Source organism: Mus caroli, unplaced genomic scaffold, assembly GCF_978045245.1.
Source record: "Mus caroli unplaced genomic scaffold, Mus_caroli_1 scaffold_6, whole genome shotgun sequence".
Classification (NCBI taxonomy): Eukaryota; Metazoa; Chordata; class Mammalia; order Rodentia; family Muridae; genus Mus; species Mus caroli.
The window spans coordinates 148,908,329-148,928,765 of record NW_028227261.1 but is presented as its reverse complement, the minus strand read 5'-3'; the positions used below and the strand labels follow the sequence as shown (position 1 = coordinate 148,928,765).

General features: G+C 41.9%; 1 long non-coding RNA gene across 1 annotated transcript; it reads left to right on the top strand.

The window, feature by feature from the left end:
* The first annotated feature begins 264 nt into the window (after positions 1-264).
* On the top strand, positions 265-18,640 carry LOC147004432 (uncharacterized). The gene is made up of 3 exons (XR_015047267.1): positions 265-482; positions 17,191-17,247; positions 18,466-18,640. It is a non-coding gene; the product is annotated as an uncharacterized LOC147004432 (long non-coding RNA).
* Positions 18,641-20,437: the final 1,797 nt, after the last annotated feature.

Genomic DNA, 20,437 nt, shown 5'->3' with positions numbered 1-20,437 from the left:
ATCTACGAGCAACAAAAAAATGAAGTAAAAATAGAACTATCCTATTTATTTACCATATTAAGTTAGAAAAGAAGGTGAATTGTAGGCTTAGGTTTTCTAAACCAATTTTTAATAAGGGTTTTCAAGTGCTTAGGCCCCTCACCCCCTTCTAGTCCACCATCCAAAAGAAGGGAATACAAGATGGTAAATAGGAAAAGAGGATGTGGACCTGTTTAGAAGTAGTTCCTTGGGGTGATTCCAATCTCTCTTTGTCAGTATATCAGCAGTCCGGTTCCATTGCATCAGGATACCAAATACAAATCAGGAGTGATGGCCCAATCCAGAAGAAACATCTAGGCCTCTGCTGAACTAGCAGGAGTCAGCAGGAGCAACCAGGACCAGCTGGGATGCTAGGAGAAGTTCTCTGCAATGCCTTCCTCAATGAAGCTAAGATCAGCAAAGACAAGGATTCGGCACCAAGGAAGCATTGCAAAGCTAGCTAGGTAAGTACTCTGTCATTGTCTGTTGAATCCTACTTAGACTTTCTCCAAATAACATGTGTCCTCCCACGGGTCTTGCTTAAGCAAAACACCACTTGAATCAGCCTCACCACGTGAATCTGTATCACATGACATCCAGAAATTTCTATTTCAGGAAGTTCATCAGTAAATGTCTGTATTCTGATGCTTCTTTATACCATAACTGTACCTAAGGTAGATGTGGAGTAGAACAGTATAACAATAAATGATAAAGTTGCACATACTCATTGAATGCATGTATTGAAAGCCATAACCAAGTAGGCACAATCCATCTGTACATAAAAATGCATTCCCTTATCCTATTTACCATCTTTTCATCCCTACCTTTGGATGGTTGGCTAGAAGGGGGGGCTCAAAGCATTTGAAAATCCTTGTTAAAAGTAAGTTTAAAAGTAAGCAAATGTCTATTCACTCCAGACAGAGCATGGATAACAGACAGATGTAATGATTCCACCTAAGTGTAGCTTGGGGTACCATTGAGTTTATTGTGCTCATTTACAGAGCACAAGTGAGAGGGCATATACAGAAGTGTGGGTGACCCCCCCAAACAGCTGCACCACTGGAAAGTCTCAGCCCTGGACAGATAATGACTTCCCTAGAGCTGCATAGGTGGAATGCTAGCTTTAGTCAGTCTATACATGACTATGTAGATCACAAACACTCTCCAGACCACAAGATCAGATGCAGCTTGAGCTAAATTGTATACAGCTGACAGAATGGTATAGGAATAGTTGCCTGAAATCTGATACAAAGGCCTAATAACCCTCCCCAAAGCCCTGCTTCAATGCAGCAACATAAACACACTCTATCTTGAGGGTCTCTTCTGAGCCGACAGAGATGCTCTGATTGAGACGGTAATGGCTATTACAATCAGAGATCAGCATTCAACAACATCATCTGCTTTATATATGAATTGTCTAAAGCACTGAAAGTAAACTTGACTAAGGTCACAGAGCCTTTCAAGCAATCCAAGACACCCATGTCCTCAGTCTTAGGCCTCTTGGCTTTCAGAGTACCAGAATGAAGCCTTGTTCAACAAGCACATCAAATGGAAAACGTTTACAAAGGCTTTTAGTGGTGCCAGAGTGAGAAGCCCCACAAATATGGCTACTGTGTGAGCATGGTTATAGTAGCTTCCATTGCCAAGCCTGAGCTGAGCACAAGAGACTCTGCAGAGATCCTTTCTGTCAGAGCCAAAAAAGCTCTTATAGGCTCAAATACCATTTGACAGGAGACAGGAAGGGCAGTCATAGACCAAAATCAGCTCTGAAGGGAACTGGAGCTATTAGATTACTGAACACTAAGACTTTTTAAATTTAAAAGTGATATTAGATAGTAATTTTAAAGGCATTTCCCTTCCCAATTCACAAATGATATGGACACTTTAAAGTAAAATAAGATCCATTGCAGAAATATAGCTTTTCAATGTTTTGCATGCTTAAGTCTTAGCCCTTCTACCTGTGAACAGACTACTATAATATAGGGTACAGAGTGGTCCTTGAAGAATCACCAACCCTTTTGAAAAAAAAAAACAATATTGCTAAGCTGAGGGACAGAGTAAGCAGTGGAGACATCAGGAAAGGATGCTGGGCAAGAGAGGATTGACCCATGCCCTCAGAGAGCAGATGAACTGATAATGTTGAGAAGCAGCAGTTTGATCATGGGTACCAGCGAATGCTGGGACTTCCATGGTATAAGCAGATATTAGTAAGATGTGGGTCACTGAAGGACTATGTGCTGTTGTAATTCAATAAATCCAACACAGCCTCCAGAGAAGCTTGCAGAGTTCCTAGAAGTAGAAGAGTGGACTTCAAAGTGAACAACAGAAATTATAGTACACTTGTCATAATGTGTAACAAATCTTAGTCATAAACTTATAATACAATAAGTTATATTATAATTAATAAGAATGGAATTATAAATATACAAAATAAAATATATTAATGTAATAACAAGTAATACTATAATTATAATAAATTAATTATTAGCACTGGGCTAGTATATGAATCAGCTACAAATCATAATATAGAAATATTTCAAAGAAATCAACTTAAAAGAGGATAATTTAATTTTGGCTCACAGCTGTACAGGTTCCAGACCTCTCTGGTAAGACTACATGACAGGGAGTGCAGCACAAAAGAGGATGCTTAACTCACTGCAACAAAAGCAAGACAAGCTACTGTGGCCCCAGTATCATGCTCAAGGGCACGCCCTCAATGACCTAACTTTTTCCCACTGAGTTCTGACTTCTAAATGTTCCCCCCTCCCAGTAGTGCCACGGGCTGGGAACAAGCCTTCAACACATGGGTCACAAGGGGACACTGCAGATCTAAATTACAGCAACTGATGCCTGGACTACTGACATCAGGGCATGTTGTTCCCCTTCAGTTAAGCCCCTCTGAAAAGCCCTCCCAGACACTCTCACAGGTGTGCCATGGTCTCCTGGGAAATTTTAAATCCAGTCACATTGACAATGTAGAATAACCTTCACATATGGTAGTTTAGCGTTTGATATGGTGATATTTCAAATAAATGGGGGGATTAACTACTCAGTCTAGGAGATTTGAACATCTGGGTAAATAATAAAATTAGTATGTCATACAGCATATATCACAATAATGCTAGGATAAACATTTCAAGTATCAAAATAAAGCCAATAAAATTCAAAAAGATCTTTTTTGTGTTGTTGACAAAATAATTTCAGAATGAGGAAAACTTTGTCAGAGACACACAACTCAGAGGTAAAACTTCATAATTTTATGGTATAAAAGCTATTCCTCATAGGGAGGAAAAAAAAATCCCACAAAAGAGTCAGGCCAACAAAACAAATCACATAAACAAAACCTCCTTTTAGGAGACCTTGGGCTGATTAAGGAATTATTATTATACACCAGTAACAAGATAGGTAATAAGCATAAGAAAAGATTCCTAAGAAAAGAAAATATAAACTTTTTATTCATGAGGTGTTTGTCGCACCCCTTGTAGTGAAGGAGATGAAAGTAGATTATCCTTCCGGGGTTTCTACTTCTCACTTGGACAAAAGTCTATAGTGCCCCTGGCTGGATGGGAAGGTGGGATACTGAGCTTTCCATTCGGCTCTTGCTACTGAACAGGGCTCAAAGCCTGTGTATCCCAACCCTTAGCCTAACTGGAGACTTTAAATTGTCCAACACCCAGGTAATAGCCTGGATCTTTGGAGTCCGGCCTTGGTATCAGTATTTCTAAGCTGTATGGTTGGTTTCAATGATCATGCTGGTTAGGAAGTGATGCATAAATAAATTGAAGAATTTTCTCTACACTTAAGCATACACCTAAGTAAAATGGTGTGAAAAATTGCACCACCAAAGACAAAAAATCAGCAAAGGAGTAGAAAGCAAGATTCCTGAATAAACACTTCTGGGATGAAGGACTTCTCTCTGAAAGACTTTATTACTGGAATATTGTCCAGGGAAGCTAATTTATAATCTGGTCACGATATGCTTATGAGCTAATACATTCATTTTTCCTGCACACACCAGAAATTGTATATCATCCAGCATACAATTCAGAGGATAGAATTGCCATAGGAACTAATTACAGCTCACAAAGACAAAATTCTGCTATTTTGATGAATCTGTGTTTTCCCAGCATTTCTGTTATTTCCGTTGTTAATTGCAGAAAATAGTCTGTAGCGGGGAGAATTATTAGGATCACTATATATTTCTTCTATTCTAAGTCAGGAGAAAGCAGTGTTACTGGCAAATGTTTTGGGCTCCATCTGGAAAGAAAAGAGGATAAGCTGTGTGCTTTCAGTGTCTGTTCTTAAACTGTTTGCTAAGTAAAAAACAAATGTGACAGGCATCATGAAACTTGAAGAATTATACCAGCTCTTGCAGTTTTGAATATATAGTTCTGAAATTTCTATTTGGAGAAGAGAAGCATGCAGAAAAGTTGGGAGATTGTGACTGATGGCTTGTTAGATACGCTTAGGGATCAACTGCAAAGGTCTAGGCAGAAGCAGCTGTTTCCTTTAGATGGCAACAGGGAGAGTCTGGCAGGTTATATTTTGAGTTTATTTTCAAAATCAATCCTAGGAGATCATGCAGTTCCTGATCTTATTGCTTCCCAGCTGTTGGGATTATGGGGTCCCAGGAACACAAGAATGAAGAACTAATAAACAAAAAGAGAGATCTACTTTAACTGGTGTGGAAGTGTCAGCATCTTATTGATTCATAACCATCCATCTCCCAATCATTTTCACAATTTTTGCTGTAATGAGTTGAAAAATCTTGTTAGCTACTGGCATGTATTTCAAATCTAAAGCACATTTTTCATTCTGTGAATGTGATAAAGATATCTGGGACCTTCTAGGCTCTTTGACCCTAAATCACTCATGACACTGAAAATAGTGTCTGTTTTAAAACAAGCAAGCAAACAAACAAATACCCTGACAAATGGGAAAAGCTAAATTTGTATTTGAAATAGATTAATAATTACCTCAAAACTGGATCTTGAGAAAATAAGAGGTTAATTAGGGGTGATTAAACAGCCTGAAGATTATACACTTGATTCAGTTGATCATAGGATTTTAAAGTCTTTTTGAAAGCCTAGCACCTTGGCTCTAAGTGCTAGCCCTTTAGAATGTAGCTCTAGCTTTGGGCTGTTCCAGCTACTTCATCTATCTCATCTTTCTCCTTTGGGATCTTAGGGTATTTTCTGAGGGCTAGTCTTGTTCTTGAGACACAGGGACAGGGCAGCAGAGACAACTTTCCCAAAAGAATGCCAACTTTTAGCCTATGTAGGCTGTGAAGCAAGGACTGAGTTGTGTTCAGTGCTGTAAAGGATTGCCTAGCATATTACTTTCCTTTTAATTTTTTTCTCTCTCCTTCATGATACACAATTGAATTTTGTGTCTTGTTTTGGAAGTTTTGGTCTTTGGGGGGTTTTGTTGTTTTGTTTTGTTTGTGTTTGTTAAGATTTTGTAACTCAGTTTGACCTCACCTTCATCAAACACTCGGATTGTAGGTACACACCATCATACCAAGCTTAGCTATTGCTCTTATTAGCAAGGAAAACATAAACACATTTTCCAAAGAGCAACTTGATTGGAATTAGGACTATGTAGCTGTGCTATTTGGGATGAGAAGGTGAGAGAAGCAGGCCTAGGAGACAGGTCCTAGGCAGGGTCACATTTCAACATTCCAATCAAGTTAATAATTAGTGCAGCACCATCTACCGAGACAGTTTTAGAAAGTTTCTGATTAAACATGGATCTTAGCTCCTGCTTTTTAAGAACCCCTCAGCTTTGAAGCATCCCATTGCCAGTGACCTTGTAACTAGGTCCCTCTGCAGATGGAGTTCCAGGTTTCTCTAGATCAGTGATTCCTGGATGAACCTTGAGTAGATCTCACTCTAAGGCTCTGTCCATCGACTCACCACCGCTGCCTTCCATGCCCCCCTTACTCTACTGTGAAATGCTTCTTTTTTCTGATCTATACCTGCTATTAATGCCATTTGTTCAGTATCTATTGAAAACTGCTATATACAGGCACACATGTGCAAATGTTTAACAAGTAAGTCAGAATCATATTTGCATGAAAACTGTTATCTCTCAGGCATGAGGTGATGGTAAATATAGCTATCATGAAATGAAAACCATGGGGGTACTAAGAACGTATCTAGATTATGGCTGGTGAATGACAGTCATCTTTGCATAGGACATTGAAGTTTTATCCGTGCAGCCAGATCAGTCACTTCTCATTGTCTCATGGTAGAAAGAGAGAACTGACTCCTGAAAGTTGTCCTCTGGGCTGGAATTTGGAGGCATTTGGGAGATGTGATGGAAACCTAGTGTACAGAAAACTTCCTGGAATCTATGAAGGTGATGCTAATAATGTTAATAATGGGAGGTACAGAGCTACAAGCCATATCTTGTAGCCAGGAAAAGATTCCAGTGGAGGGACTGGATTGCATTCACTGATTTGTTGGCCATGGGGGTCCCATGGTAATCCCAAAACAACCCAAGCTGATGCTAAGACAAAGGATTGTTCTCTGTGAGCTGACAGCAGGGCTTCATACTAGGCTTGCCTAGTACTATATCCACACAGCTCCCTGAACATGGAGAGGTTGAGCTGGTATACACATGAAGCCTTTCCTCCTACATTCCAGTCTCTTAGATGCATAAATGTACTCTCCATGCTACTGAAAGAGAAATGTGGATACCAACCCATCCATGAAACATGTGACCTACAATCTATCCTGCCTGCAAAATATGGTAGGGCAATGATGGCACAGAACACATGGGAGAGTCAACTAATGACTGACTTGACTTAAACCCACTTCATAAGAAGGAATACATACACAATGTTGCTTAGATAACCAAGATCCAGAAACTAGGTAGCCCAGAAGTCTAGGGTAAAATCAAATATACATGGAAAAAAAAACAATAAAATAATTCCTAGTGATATTCTGTTATACTTATAGATCAGTGCCTTATTCAATCATTTTCAAAGAGGCTTCTTCTGGAAGCAGATGGGAACATATGCAGAGACCCATAGCCAGACAGTATTTGGAAGAGATTCTAAATTAGAGATCTCCATCAAATCTCTCTCCCCTCAGAGCTCAGGAAATCTCACAGAAAAGGAGGCAGAAAGATTGTAATGTCTAGGGGTGTGTGAAGGATACCAGGAGAATATGGCCCACTGAATCAACTAAGGAAGACACATTTGAGCTCACAGATACTGAAGCACCAACCATAGGGCCTACATGGGTCTCTACCAAGTCCCTTTCATATAGCTATTAGTTTAGTATTTTTATGGGTCTCCTGACTATGAGAACAAGTGGGCTCTGACTCTTGTGCCTGCTCCTGGGACTCTTTCCTCCTGCTGGGTTGCTGTGGCAAATTCTATATAAAAGAATTTTTCTTTTGTCATGTTTAGTCATTTATCTTTTACATACCCGTTCTTTTCTAGTGAGACACAGAAAAGGAGTGGATCCAGATAGGAAATAAGGTGGAGAGGGGCTGGGAGGAGTATAGGGAGGGAAACTGTAATCATGATATAGTTTATGAGAAAAGAATCTATTTTCAATAAAAAGGAGAAAAGGAAAAAAAAGAAGGTTGTCCTCTGATCTTTATGTATGACTCTGCCATGCATTCAACTATACAAATAAATTAAGCAAACCAAAGTATATTTGGGCCAGCAAGATGACTTCATGAGTCAAGTTACTGGAACCAAGCATGATACCTGAGTTTGAGCCTTGGGACCCACATGGTTGAAGGAAAAAACCAATTCCTTTCCGCTGTCTCTCCCCTGACCTCCACAAGCATTCTGTGGTATGCATGCTCCCATCCTTGAGTGACATACATACACAGATAAAATAAGAAATGTAATTTTAAAATGAAAATGTGTCTAGCCCCTCTGAACTGTGTTCATCTGGAGCCAATTTGGCATCTCTCAAACACTTAAGAATCCCCAGTCCCTCCTCTAGGGAGTGGAAAGAGAGTAGGCCACAGTCCCCTGTGTGGTGTGGAAAATCAGTAGATATGTGGTCATCATGTGACAAGATGGTGAGGTAATGTCCTCATGGATATACCCACTCTGTCAGGTGCAGAAGTCATTCCCACCAGGCAGGCTTATGTGAAGCAGGGGAAAAGAGAAGTTTAGAGGCAAATTGAATATGATATGAAACTCTATATTTGGCTTCCAGCCAAAAGAAGAAAGTATCCTGCACTCTTGTACATTTCAGAATCCTCGTTCCATGCCACTGAAAGCTGAGAAGACAAAAGGTTTCTCTTTGTCAAAGAAATCGATTTCTTAGCTGCCATTTCTGCTTAGCACAATGTTTTCAGCAATAGACTTTAAAACGGCACTTGTTTCTGTAACTACCGATTGGATCCACATCCACTTTTAATTCTTTAAAAATCATCATTTTCTTTTAATGGTTTAAATGACATATGGCAGAGCACACTCATCAAAGCTACCACTTTTGGAGGCTTCTTGAGAATGATTTATGCTTAAATGTGTGCTTGTGCCTGTAAGTCCCAAACTTTTTCTGCTTGCAAAAACTGTCTCTTCTGTGGCAGAGATGTAATAGAGACAGTGAACTAACCTGCAGCAAACTCTGTTCAGGTTGCATTTTCAAGGTGAAACTGTTGCTCCTTGAATGCAGACTCCAGAATGTACATCAACAACCCCGACACCTAGGCTTTGATTCAGTCAGCATGTTTAGCCATATTCTCTGAATTGATTTAGAAGGCTCCAAAAGTATCTAGCTGGGTTCCATGGAAAAACAGTCCTTGTAACATTTTTATCAACAGCAAAACTGTTGCAATCAGTTTCTTAGTGGAAGTCAGCACTGGGTGTAGTTCAGTGCTAGAGAACTTGTCAAGCATTCATTGGTGAGACCCTGTTTTTAATCCATAGATCACAATGAAAGACAAAAAGAAGGAGAGAGTAATGAGCGCCTAATGTTATGGGGTGCAAAATATGGCAAATCACATCAGAAATGAGCAGGGCGAGAGAGAGACCTGTTTCTCATCATCAGTTACCTGAGTTCTTGAAAAACCAGTGGGAGGAAGAGAGGCTTGGGAGTCAGTACCAAGGACCAAACACATGTGGAATGGCATCAAACCAGTCATTGTCCCAAGCTACCATTCTCCCCGGCAAGAACACACTCGGACAACCGGATTCTTCTGCAGCAAAAAGCTTTATTGCTTCTTCAGGAGGGAAGACCCAGACCCCGGAAAATGGCGTTGCTTATATAGCCCTCAGCCATGGCGTTTCAGCACCTGATGTGGCGTGTCAGCTCCTGATTTGTTGCTCACCCATCACCCCATTACTACGCACGGAGATGGGCAGTGACTAGGCGTGAGTTCACTCTCGCACCTGCATACAAGGCTTGTTTACTAGTTAGGCACAGCGGAGGCCAGCGCCATCTTATAATGGCGATTGCTTGCGGCATTGCTCTCCACATCTCCCCCTTTTTATTTTATTAAAATGAGGCTGGACTAGATCTGTGTAATTATGCCCATCCGCTGTGGCTCCTGTCTTAGGTCGTTCCTCTTATGTCACAGCCTTTCCTGTCATAGGGTAACCCTATCGCCACTGGTCCCCATGTCTTAGGTTGATCTGTGCATGAGGAAAGTTGCCCATCCCTGGATACCTCAGTGCTATGTGACAGCAACTACTAAATGACCTAGGGCAAACTCTACAAAAGAGGCCAGCCGCCAATGTCAACTAAGTCTTGAGCATAGATAGCCAGATTTCAGGGGAGGCCCCTTGCTCAATGGCAGCAAGTACTTGAGCTATCACCACCTTGTCATTTGTTTGTTGGGTTCTGAGCTTGCAAACCAACCAGAGCATGAACACAAGTCCACAGCAGGTGGCAACACCAAATAAACCTACTCCCACCCATTCCTTAAAATAAGAAAATGCAGATGAAATCCAGGAGGAGAGGCCCTCTGTCAATGACAGGTCCACTCGCGTTGAGTTGATCTTTAAAACTGCCACCCTCAGGGCCTCAAGAGTATCATTGAATCCCCCGGACCAATTTCCTGCAAGATACAAGGAAAGCTGTCTAGACAGATTAGCTGCACGAGTAAAATTTTCATATTGTACACTGGTAATACACAGAGCACCCAACTTTCTTTCACAACCCAACTGGGCCATCTGGTATAGGAAGCCTATCTGTTCCTCTGCCAGGTCAAGGTGCTGATTCAAAATCATCAGCCCTCCCTTTAACTTGGCACTAGCAGAAGTTTGGACAGTGATGGCATCAGTCAGATCTGTTGAAAGCTGACTTAATTTTGTGCCTAATTGAACCGTACTAGCCATAGCATACCCTGCAGCTGTAGCAGCAGCTGCACTGGCTGAAATTGCTATGATTGCAGCAGCAGTAATGCCAAAATCTCTCTTTTGTCAAAACAGGGATAAGGTGGAGGGTGTTTCCACCGGAACAGGGATCCAACGTGGGATCCGTGCCACCATGGCACGGGTATCCTTTCTTACATCCCAACATTGAGAAATCCAACAAGAATCATTGAAACAGACTTCAAATGAATCATTTGAAAGAATAAACAAGAAAGGGGGGTAAACACAGACTGGGGTAGGTGGATAATTAATCTGGTTTACCAAAGTTTTATTGAACCCAGTGATCTCTACACTGGTATTAGTATATCCATAAGAGTCCAGGGAGGCAGCATGTATTCCCCAATACTGAGCAAATCTTGAGATGCCAGTAAAAGAAGCCTTTCCAACTGCTCCTCCCTGGATAAAGATCAAAGGATTGAGTTCTGTACAACTGCCATTGACTCCACAAAGCACCCACTTGTGAAAGGGATGCACTCTAAAGTCCTGTATGAAAAGTCCCTTTTTCATAACAAATTCCTTCTCTGGATCATCTATCATGTTGGGAGAAAAGGAAAAGGTTTTACTCTGATCTGCCCAACGAGTGATGAAGGATTGACAATCAAACCAAGGCAGAATCAGCCTTTCATCTTCCAAGCTACAATGAGGGGCTATTTTTGGTTGGGGAGGACGTTCTTTGTCTGAAAAGTTAGGAGGTAGAAATGTACCATTAACCCAATGCCTCCTGCCATAAGGTCAGATTTGTAATGGTTATATTTGCGTTGGAAGTATCTTGGGTTGTGCTCACCCACCCTCCTCGGTGCTCATTAAACATCCCTAAGGCTCGGGCTGTGAGGTTGATACATTTTCCTGGTCCATTAATTTGAAAACATAAAGAATCCTGTTCTAATAAAGAGCGATTTTCTCCTAATGGTGCTCGGGTGGGATCATAGGGTAGATATGGCAAATCTAATGTTTTATTAGTAGTAAAGAATTTTGGAAAAACTATAGAATCATGGTGAACTGGCATTGGTTTAGGGAAAGTCGAGAGAATGGCCCATCTCTGTTCGCCCATCATACTAGGAACCTGATACAAGTTCAGCATTGTCAGGATCAGGAGCAGTCCTCGGGAGGTCAGCATCTTCCACACCATCCTTGATTATTATCTTTCGGGTGAGCCATTCCAGCAGCCAAAATGGGTTGTCTTCACTCTGTGGAAAAACACAAACAGCTCCCCTGGATCTTATCAAAATAGGATCCGGGCCTTTCCACAGACCAGATAAGACATCCTTCCATTTCACCATTTCTTTTGATCTATCAGGGTCTGAGCTATGTCAATTGGCTGCAGAGCGACCTTGCTCATCAAGATTCAAAAAATTAAATATAAAGAGTGCTGTGCCATAGATACAGCTACTCTTGGCACTGAGGGCAGAGTGTCATCAACTCCCCCCTTTTGTTTTATAAAATAAGACTTGAGTGTACAGTGGGCACATTCCACAATGCCTTGTCCTTGAGGATTATAAGGAAGGCCAGTCAGGTGAGTGACATCCATTTGATGACAAAATTGCTGAAATTTAGTAGAGGTATATGCTGGCCCATTATCCGTTTTAAGAATTGTGGGCTTTCCCCAAGCACTCCACGCTTCTAAACAGTGCTGTATAACATGTGAGGCTTTCTCACCTGGTAAAGGTGTAGCAAACATAACACCAGAGCAGGTGTCAATGGAAACATGTAAATATTGATTTCTTCCAAAGGAGGAAATATGAGTGACATCCATTTGCCAGACCTGTAACGGCCTGATGCCTCGGGGGTTTACCCCTACATGAGGAGTAGGCAGAAATTGACCACAGTTTTGACATTGGGTGACAATGTCACGAGCTTCCTTCCTGGTTAAAGTGAAACGGCGGCGTAATGTTTCAGCCGTCACGTGGAAGTATTTATGAAACTCCCTTGCAGCCTCTGCCTGCGAGGACAGAGCAGCAGCCACGATTCTAGTGGCTTTGTCTGCCAAGTCATTTCCATGAGACATGGGGCCAGCAAGGCCAGAATGAGCCCTAACATGAGTAATATACACAAGATGTCTTCTATGTAACAGGGCTGACTGAATTTGCTGAAAGATGTGAACAAGCTTGCTAGAGGGTCTAATTAAGCCAGCAACTTCAAGCGTATTAACTTCATTAACCACATATAAGGAATCAGATACAATATTGAGCAGTCCTGGAAAAGTTTCAAGGACCTCTAGAACTACCAAACACTCTACAACTTGGGGTTCATTATATTGTTTAGATGTTACTTGACCATTTACTACATATGCACCTATACCAGATTTGGATCCATCTGTATACACTACTACCCCATCCAGAAGTGGGTGTTTGGCTGTTACTACTGGAAACACTATGGCTTGGCTTAAGGCAAACTGTAAAATTGGATGTTTTGGATAATGATTATCAATTTGTCCTGAATAGGAGGCAACCAAGACTGCCCAATCATTAGTTGTTGCTGCCAGGGTTTGAACTTGAGCAGAGGTATAAGGCACAATTAGCATATGAGGTTCTTTCCCAAAATGAGTAATGGCTGCTTTTATCCCCCAAAGTGCAAGTTGAGCAACTGCATTAGGTTACCACTCAATGATTTTTGCAGGGGAAGCATTAGGGTGGACCCACAATAAGGGTCCATTTTGCCACAAGACTGCTGTTGGCAACTGTGCAGTTTTTAATATGCACAATTCAAATGACTTTGACTTGTCAATGTGTTGTAATTGAGCATCTTGTCTATAGTTTGTAAAGCTTGACATGCAGCTAGGGTAAGTGCTCTGTGGGAGGAGATGTGGGTATCTCCCTCTAATATATCAAATAAAGGCTTTAATTCTGCCTTGAACTCATCTAATGGCGGGTAGAGGCTCCTTTCCTTATGTGCCTCCCCAGCTCCATCTCTCTTCTCTCCCTTTCCATCCCTTTTTCTAAGCTCTCCCAGGGCATTTTTTCCCCTTATTTCTCTTTTCCTCGGGCTCAAGGCCCATGGAAAGGCCTTTATTCTTCAGTGCACCTTGTTTCCTCTCAACTCTTCTCTCTCTCCCCACTCTGTCTCTGATAGACTGTCTTGAACCTCCTCCAGGATCTTCTGCCCTGCCTCAACCATTTGCTTACAATCCTCGTCTGTTAAGCACGATCTTACCAGTTTCCACAATGGCATGGCCCCTGCTTTAAGTTTGATGTTCTGCTGTTCCCTAACTAGATCTCCTTTCAGTTTGTCCCATGAGGCAACAGTTAATGACCCTGAGCAAGCATTCCATGGTGCCACACGGTCTATCTCCCTGACAAATCCCTCTATAGTCTTAGTGGCGATTTTCAGGCCGCACTGCTTCAAGACCAACCGTAAGGCCATTACTACAGAGTGGGAGATTCCCATACTGGTCACTGTCCAGGCCTGACTGCAACTGAGAACCAGTCAGCAGTTCCAGCGGTGGAAGCAAAACGAAACCGAAAGGGAAGGAATAATCGCCGTGAAAACAATCAAAAGGGTGGGCGTCTAACTCTGGAGAAATTTCAAGACTGTATATACCTTACAGAGCCTTAATGTCCTGCAGTTCTGATTCTGCCCCGTGAACGGGGGATCTCCCTTGAACCGGTGTGATGGTATAAAGTTCCCAGGTTCCTTGGCGCCACTTGTCCCAAGCTACCATTCTCCCCCCCGCAAGAACACACTCGGACAACCGGATTCTTCTGCAGCAAAAAACTTTATTGCTTCTTCAGAAGGGAAGACCCAGACCCCGGAAAATGGCGTTGCTTATATAGCCCTCAGCCATGGCATTTCAGCACCTGATGTGGTGTGTCAGCTCCTGATTCGTTGCTCGCCCATCACCCCATTACTACGCCCAGAGATGGGCAGTGACTAGGCGTGAGTTCACTCTCGCACCTGCATACAAGGCTTGTTTACTAGTTAGGCACAGCGGAGGCCAGTGCCATCTTATAATGGTGATTGCTTGCAGCATGGCTCTCCACAAGTCATCTCAGTTTGTTCATCTGCATGTGTCTAGTGAGTCAGAGGGCTCAATGGACCAAAGTGAGCAAAACAGCCATCTTACTCATATTATAGAAACCTAGGGTTCATGGCCAGCTAACATCAAAGAATTAAAAAAGTTTCCTAAGGCAGAAGGGTTTGAGACTCAAAGCATAATCTATCCTGGAGTTTATGCAGGAGCCATTGGGCTGGCTAGGTGAGAGGTTTCTAGGCAGTCTGTTCTAGGGGGCAGAGGAAGCCTGAGATACTCCTTATCTCAGGAGAAATGAAAAGGGACAAGCTGGGCCAGCAATGAAATTGGGAAATTTATCTCCTGCAATAATCATTTCTTCTTCAACATAGCAAGAGACCCAGATTGCTTCACAGTGGTCCCTTTAGAGACAAAATTTGTTGGGATCTCAAAGGTCTTTATGCCCATAGATTTTCAGGAAAACTAGGAATGGTAAGCACACAGAGTTGTCCTCTCAAGGTAATCAATGTATAACCTGTTCTTCCATCTAGAAATCTGGGAAATGGAGTTTTTAATAGCCCGGTGATTTATAGTATTTGTTGACCCAGGTCATATCAAGCTCCCACAACCAGGACAAGATGTGGCTAGTAAACTAAATGACTTTTACATTACCTGTATAGCCAGGGGCTCCTCCAAGTTCCCACAACCAGGACTAGAGATACCTAATAGTCTAAATGACCCCTATGTTATCTGCATAGTCAGAGGCTCCCCAAGCTCCTATAAACAGGACCAGAAGTGGATAATAGCCAAATAACCTCTACTCTATCTATATGACCAAGACTACATCAGATCCTTTCCTAAGTGCTGGCTTCAGAACCCATCTTCTTGGAAGAAATAACATGTACCTTGAGTTTAATTTTAATGTAGTTATGCTTCGTTGTACACCATGGATTTTGTTACACCAGACAACTTTTCTTCAAATTATACTGGGTTTAAATATGATGGTAATAAACTGCCTGGCATCAGATTCTCTACAGTTTGATCCAGATTGATGAAATCAATCTGAACCAAGTTTTTATTCCCATATCTCCACAGATCACTGTCTGTCTTGGCACCTCCAGAGACACCCTAAAAGTTTCCAATGCTTGACTAATGAAGTGAACACCAGTGTTCTGAGTATTAGGAACTTAGTACAGACTTTGCTGTACTAACTCATCCAATCTCTGACTTAAGTGCCCTTTTTTAGGTTCTCTGAGAAGAAGAGATTAAATCTAGAGTTATGAGAGGTTTGTGAAAAAACTGATTTGAGAACAAGCGGGTAAGGTGTTAGGAGAGATGAACTAGTCTGGATAAAATAGGAAAGAAAAGCTTGGATGGGATAAATCTTTGAGACTAATACAGAAGAAATCTGCAGGGGGAATTCTTTATCCAGGGCTACCCATTAAATGCACTCTCATCAACCAGGGAGTAACCTGTCCTAGTGTCCCTATGTTCTCCATTGTGGGCTGAGAGCACTGAAAGGAAATGTGAAATGTGAGAGCACTGAAAGGCTTGAACGCTGGGATCTTACATCACAGCATTACTTAAGGTCTTCAATCAATGATGCCTCATACAGCCAAAGACCTAGGAGAGACACATTACTGTGGGTTACCTAAAACTATCTAGGAGAAGAAAACCATAGAACCTTCATATAAATGATAAATTAACATCTGATACAGAAGATGCGAAAACACCATTCTCTTGAACCCTAGACCTTAGGGGGAATACCAAAGGAATATAAAGATACAGACAGGCCTACGGCTTGCAAATGTATGGCTTTATTCCTGACACTGGGACCTTGACTGGCTTGCTGGAGTTTGTGCTGGTATGCTGTCAACCCAATGTCGGGATGCACCAGACACCAACCAGTACGGGAGTGTGCAGAGCAGCAGTGGATGAGAGGACTCTTCACAGGGACCTAAAGAGGGATTTGACATATCCTAGCCATAAAATGCTGATTTCCATTGAAAGACCACAGAACAAGCACCAGGCTGGATTGGAGTAGTTCTAAACACACAGCTATGCCAAAGCTCCAGTAGGTCCCTCGCCTCAATTCACAAGTCCATTGACTTCCATTGAGGCCATCTCCTGCTGCATGCCTGCTGTTCAGTGTTCTGAAAAGGATGAACATGTGTCCACTATGAAGAAAAAAGCAGGTGGGAAAGGTGACCTTGGAACTGACAGGAAACAGCTCATCACTAGGACATGTGGTTGCCTATGAATTGATTTTGAAGTTAGTATTTTCCGCTGGTAGTGTATTTTGGCAAACAACAAAAACTTAATTTTATTCATTTCCAGTCATTTTATCAGATAGATAAAACTAGAGATGCATAGAATTAAAATGGTATATCATACAACTGTAATTATTACATAGTCTCTGAAAAGAGAACTCCCTTTTCTTTTAAGTGTACCTCATAATAATATGATAAATAATATAATGAAACCAAAAGTCAATTACAAACCTTTGAACCAAAATTACATGGACCTCAATGGACAATTTTGAGATGGCTTATGTTCAGAGAAAGGGTAACTTAATAAAAATTATTCTTTGATATACATCAAAATCTAGATATCCAGTGGTTTGTAGAAGAAAGAATGGGAAAATTCCTTCTTTAATAGAGAAAGCTGAGACCTTGGAACAGAGAAGAGCTATTGATAATAGTTTCTGTGAATTGAAAACTGACAACTCCAGAAGTCCCCTTGGCAAATATCCTGGATCACCATGATGAGTACCCAGGGGTCTTTTCCAGTGGCTGGAAGTTTTTTCTAAAGAAGCCCTGAGATTTGTTAGCATATCCTCAAAATAATCTTTTGTTTTCTTTTTTTCAATCTTTAACAGGCCTGTGATGTCTCTTCCTAGGATCCTGTAATAGTTCAGCTCTCTATGAAGACAAGGGTGAGCTTTTAACTAGATGTGAACAAGATTATACCTGTATAGTAAAACTGAAGCAAAGATGGCAGTGTCTTCGAACTGAGATCTAGGAAGAGTGCAGAGGCCCTAGGGTCAGTTGGCCTGGGACACTGGAGAGAGTGCGGATTCTTGGGATTCCAGGTGATGGCTCCTCAGCAGAAATCCTCACAGAGTTGCCTCTCTTTTCTCCTTGGGGCTAAATGTGTGGAAACAAGATCCATGAAACCAGGTTTCTGCTGACTGCAGGATGAGGTCCATCGCCACTAAGACAATGAGACACTGAATAAAGGTCCCTGAGAAGTAATGAAGTGTCCTTCCCCAAGATAATAAAAAGGAAATCAAAACTATCCATCGTGAGTCATTCATACATCTCTTGATGGAAACAGCCTCTTAAGGTCCTTACTCTCAGATTCCAACCTGTCCCTGTCTTTTTTATTCTTCCTTGCCAGAAGAGGTAAATACCATCTAACAACAGTGGGCCTGATAAGAAAATTAGCAATAGTTTCTGGGAATTGAGAGCTGACATTGAGCAATACTTTACAGATTGTCTTTCATCTTTACACTATATGCCAAGTGTCATTGTTTCCTGTTACAGTGCATGAGTTAAGTAATAGATCAAAGATTACATAGCAAACAAAGATCTCAAGCCCAGAACCCTCTGGTGAAGCTGGCATGTGTTCATGGACAAAGTGTGCCTTTTCACTTTTTCAGAAGCCTTCTTAGTGATTCCCTCACACTTGGTAGCTAGTTAGCAATTAGGTCACTGAAGACCTTCCCCATAATTAGCTTTGGGCTTCCTTCCCGTGTCCTCAGTAACACATTAATTCCAATAAAGAAGGAAATATCACAATTGCCCTCCTTAGGTTTGAAATATCATGCAAAAGAAGGGGGAAAGCATCACGGTCCTGCTCCTTAATATTTAAAATTCCATAGAGGAGCACTGGATGTCAGCAACACACACTGACATATCTGTGTCTTTCCCCCAGTGTCAGACTTTATTGAATAATAATAAATTCAGAAGCTTTGCCAGTTTCCTTGGTTTCAGTCTGCCAAGTAGTCTTGCTTGCTTTTTCTTGATAGCTGACAGGGGCAAACATGGGTTCTTTTGTTCCAATCTTAATTACTAATATTAATTCTCAGCTCACACATTACATATCCCACAGTAATTCTCTCTCTCTCTCTCTCTCTCTCTGTGTGCTATAGGCTCGACACATTTTAAAGAGACTGAAGCACAGTTCAAGCAGGTAAAAGAGGCTTTCCTGAGGCAAAAGAAGGAAGCACATTCAGCTTCAAAGGGATGGATAAATGCCAATAATGAACCCAGCTGAGCTGAAGGGTCACAGGCTTGATCCCTGCCACAGAGTTAGGGAAATCTTTAGACTAGTCCAGATGCTGAGGTGAGAATGCCCTGGAGAAGAAATGCAAGTTAAAAAGACTATGGATAACAACCACAGTAGTGGGTTTGAATGGACAAATGGATGGATGGATGGATGGATGGATGGATGGATGGATGGATGGATAGATGGATGGATGGATGAATGGATGGCAATTTGTGAATTATGCTGTGACAGTAGCAGAGACTGAGTTGATCTGAAAGCACCATTACAGTCAGGAGTTCTCTACTAACTTCCTTTGACTTAAATATTAGTGGTCATATGACAGGCCAGTGGGGTCTGGGGCCACCAGAGTGCTACGTGGCCTTCACTTATGGGTTCCAGGTAAGGGTCTGACATTATTTGTTTGGTCTAGTTCATTCATAAATTCTCAGGCCTTGCTTTCATGGCATTCCTATGTACTCACATGGTCTCCGTCTAGATTGATAATTTTATAGGGTAATGGCTTCTGACTCTGGGAATGCACTTCATGGGTGGTGCTGGACATGGCAGTGGTGCCTTCATGCAGAATAAGGTAAACCTGCACCAGTGTCTACACTCAGGATGGTGCAGAATGTGGCTTGTGAAATGCATCACTTGGAATGAGGTTCAGGTGAAAAGCAACTGCTTTGTATATAAAGAATAGCTCAAAGCAATAGCTACAGCCTGATTTCAATCAAAAGAAACTGATTAAACAAATGTGAGGAAGGTAGAGCAGTGGGGCCTTATAGGGCCTATTAAGAACGGACATACCACTGTTCCTCTCTTAAGAGTTAATCCGGAGTAGGGCCACAGGCCTCATCCAGCAGGATCAGCGCCGGGGTAGCGGGAGCGCAGGGTTACCTGACACCCGCCAGCTACCCACGACCCCCGCCGCAGGATTTTGGGACTGCTGGATCTTAAGACTTCTGGAGAGTGGAACACAGCTTCTGCTCCAATCCAATTGCACGCGGGACCAGAGACTGCATTAGTTAGGGAAGCAGAAAAACGGCCTGAGTAGGACCACAAGCCTCTTCCGGCTGGACCAGCACCGGGGTACCGTCAGCTACCCACGACCCCCGCCGCAGGATTTAGAGACTGCTGGTGAGTGGAACACAACTTCTGCTCCAATCTTTAAATAGTGACAACGATAACAACTAACCCCAGAGATTACCAGATGGCGAAAGGTAAACGTAATAATCTTACTAACAGAAACCAAGACCACTCACCATCATCAGAACCCAGCACCCCCACTTCACCCAGTCCAGGGCACCCCAACACACCGGAAAAGCTAGACACGGATTTAAAAGCATATCTCCTGATGATGATAGAGGACTTCAAGAAGGATTTTAATAACACAATTAAAGAAATGCAGGAGAACACTGCTAAAAAGGCAGAAGACAATAAAGAGGAAGCACAAAAATCCCTCAAAGAAGCACAAAAATCCCTTAAAGAATTGCAGGAGAACACTGCTAAAGAGTTACAAATCCTTAAAGAAAAACAGGATAACATAATCAAACAGGTAGAAGTCCTTACAGAAAAACAGGAAAACACATCCAAACAGATGATGGAAATGAACAAAACCATACTAGACCTAAAAAGGGAAGTAGACACAATAAAGAAAACCCAAAATGAGGCAACACTGGAGATAGAAACCCTAGGAAAGAAATCTGGAACCAGAGATACGAGCATCAGCAACAGATTACAAGAGATGGAAGAGAGAATCTCAGGTGCAGAAGATTCCATAGAGACCATCGGCACAACAATCAAGGAAAATGTAAAATGCAAAAAGATCCTAACTCAGAACATCCAAGAAATACAGG